Below are 2,987 nucleotides of genomic sequence, written 5' to 3' on the forward strand. Positions count from 1 at the left end.
GAGCGCGTGGGTTGGCTACTGTCATCATAGTCCCCCTCCGCCGGGGAGCGACCGGGCCCCATTGGCTGGCCAGCCGTGCCCACAGGGCCCGAACTTGCTGCTTTTGTTTCTTCTGTTTAATTCACTTGCAAAGGTCTGGGTCCATTCTGGGCTAGGGACCCGGGCTGCACTACCCAGATAAGATAAAACTGCTTCCTGAGAGGCCGAGAATGGCTAGAGAAAGAACTCAGCAGTCCTCCACTAAAAAGGGACAATTTCCCTGCATGAGTGTATGATGGGCTGGTGTTCGGAATATTTGGCAAATAAGAGTCACCCTGAAGACAAAGCCATTTTTGAGCCCAAATCCACTGTGCCGGTTGCCAGCTGGTCTGCAAGGGCCTCTTAGGACATTCACTATGGACACGGGAGTATTCCCCCCACCCCCGGACTGCATGGAAGGCGAACGCTGGCAGATTCCCTGAGGCCTGGTGTAGCCCAGAGCCTACTCTGGGGCTGCACTAGGAGGAACTTTCAAGGAGGTAGAGTCTTTAACTGCTGGCATCCCACCTCTGGCTGCCCTCCTCACTTGCTTCCCATGCAGCTACTTTCCCCTCTCCCTGGCTATTCCCAGTTTCCTCAAGAAGGTCCTGTGGTTGTCTCCCTTCAGTGCACTGTTCCACGCTCTGGTCCATTATCCTTCTGCTCCCATTTTACTGTCCTAAGTCCTAAGTAAGTGCCCTGCTCTAGCTCAAACTTTCATGACAGTCAGAGAAACCTTTCAGATAGAATGTTAAAGCTGATGGCCTTTAATGTCTAAATTGTCCAGAAACATCGTCATTTTAAGAGGGGCATCATGAAGACACACACACACACACCCCCCAAAAAAAGGACGTACAAAGGTATTTATTCTAATGAAATGTCACATGTTTGATATTAATAAAAATCATGATCATCGCTAGCATTTATTAACAAGCACAGTGTTAACTACTTTACATAGATCTTGTTTAATATTCATTGGAACCTGAAGAAGTAGATCCTTTTATTATCCCCATTTTATGGGCCAGGAAATTGTAATTTCAAAGCTTGTAAGTAATGGGCCAGCCAGGTAGTGTGCAGGTTAGAGTGACTGGATCCCACATGACCATCTGCACTGTTCAAGTCTCAGGCCTGGGAGCTCGAAAATCACACAGAGTGTGTGTACATGTGCCCAAAATCTTGAGAGGAGACCGGAGGAGAAGGGATTGCAACATAGCCATCCCTCCAGAGGGGTGCTTTCTCACTTTCGCTCTGTATCTCTTGTCAAGTGCATGCACCCTACAGCAAACAAACAACAAAAACAAGTTGATGGGGCTGGCAGGTGGCATAGTGGTTGAGGGCACTGGATTCCCACATGGCCGACTATGGTTTGAGTCCCAGACCTGGCGGCTTGCTTTCTCACTTTCCCTTTCTCTCTCTTGTAAGGAATGGACCAACAACACAAGAAAATAGAAATGTAGAGACTTTATTAGGAATGCTCCCAGGTGAGGTTTGCTGGTCTGACAGAGAGAGATGGGGCAGGGGGAGAGAAGTCGGGCCTTAGGGAGGGGTTTAGCAATTTTTATTAGGGTATAGGGAGGGGGAGTGTCTTAGAGGTAGAAACAGTCCATGTATGGTGATAATTTAGGAGGAGAGCAGACTACTGTGCCATGTAGGGTCTGGTGCCATGTGCAGAGTAGAGTGTCGTATGCTACTTCCGGGTTAGATCCGCATGCAGTGCTGGTCTGATGACAGACTAGATCTGGGTTGCCTCAGCCAACTGTGGCATGGCATCCAACCCCTACATGCAAACTGCCCAGGCCTCTGGCCTAACATCTTTCTCTCTCTCTGGTCAAATTTTTAAAAATAATAATAACAAATGGAATTAAATAAATAAACATTTTAAAAAAACAAGCTTATAAGTAATGGAGTTGAAATCTGAAGAATGGGGTGGGGCAGGCAGACAAGTAGCAGGTATAGTAGATAAAGAACCTAGGTACGAGTCCTTTGGGGCTTTTGGGTATTCTTTTTTTTAAAAGTATTTTATTTAACTTCATTAATTTATTTTAATTTGACCAGAAAGAGACAGAGTGAGACAGAGAGAAAGAGCAAGTGAGAAAGCAAGTTGCCAGTTCTGAGATCTGAACCATGGTCAGCTATATGGGAGTCCAACACCCTTAACCACCACGCCATCTGCTGGCCTCATTGGGTATTCTTTTTCAGAAAGCTTTTTTTTTGCTATATGGCACAGGTGTTTGCTGCACAGTCAGAGAGACAGAAAGCAAGAAATCAACCCACAGAGGGGATGGCCATGCCACACTCCCTTCTCTGTTCTCCTCTCAGGACTTTGGGCACACATGCACATGCGCCTAGCGTGAGTTTCAAGCTGCCAGGTCTGGGACTCAAACCAAGATCAACCATGTGAGAGTAAAGTGCCTTAACCACTATGCCACCTGCTGGTCACTGTAGGAGTCCTCCTAAGACAAGTCCCTGTTTTTCTGAATCTTTCATTGTTATTTATAGCAATGGTTTATTTTATTTTACTTATTTATTTTTAATTGGATTTAGCAGTAGTTTTCATCCAAGTGTGGTCCAGGACTAAACACACCAACTTCTGCATCACCAGGGAACTTGCTAGGAATGCAAATCATTGGCCCCAAGCCAGACACTAGACCTGATTCAATAGATCTAGGGTGGGGCTGAAATATGCATTTCTAATGAGTTCCTAGGTGGTGCTAGTACTACAGGTCTGGGCCCCTTACTGTCAGAACCTGTAGTGCAAAGGGTGGATGAAAATACTGGCCCTGCCTCCCTCACTGGAATGTGGGAGATCAAACGAAGTATTATGTATTTTGTAAATTAAAACGTGTTGTACTAATGTAAGGGGACATTATTTTTTATTATTCCTCAAATAAACAAAGAGGGCTAGTCCTAAAAGAAGAATAAAATACACTCTGGGGACCAACAGATGATGTCATGGTTATCTAGTTCGA

General features: G+C 45.7%; 1 protein-coding gene across 1 annotated transcript in view; it reads right to left on the minus strand.

The window, feature by feature from the left end:
• Positions 1-2,987, minus strand: part of PCYT1B (phosphate cytidylyltransferase 1B, choline) — a 133,578-nt gene that overhangs the window by 101,330 nt on the left and 29,261 nt on the right. The window lies entirely within an intron of this gene.

Source organism: Tupaia chinensis, unplaced genomic scaffold (genome assembly GCF_000334495.1).
Source record: "Tupaia chinensis unplaced genomic scaffold, TupChi_1.0 Scaffold000600_1, whole genome shotgun sequence".
NCBI classification, from domain to species: Eukaryota; Metazoa; Chordata; class Mammalia; order Scandentia; family Tupaiidae; genus Tupaia; species Tupaia belangeri.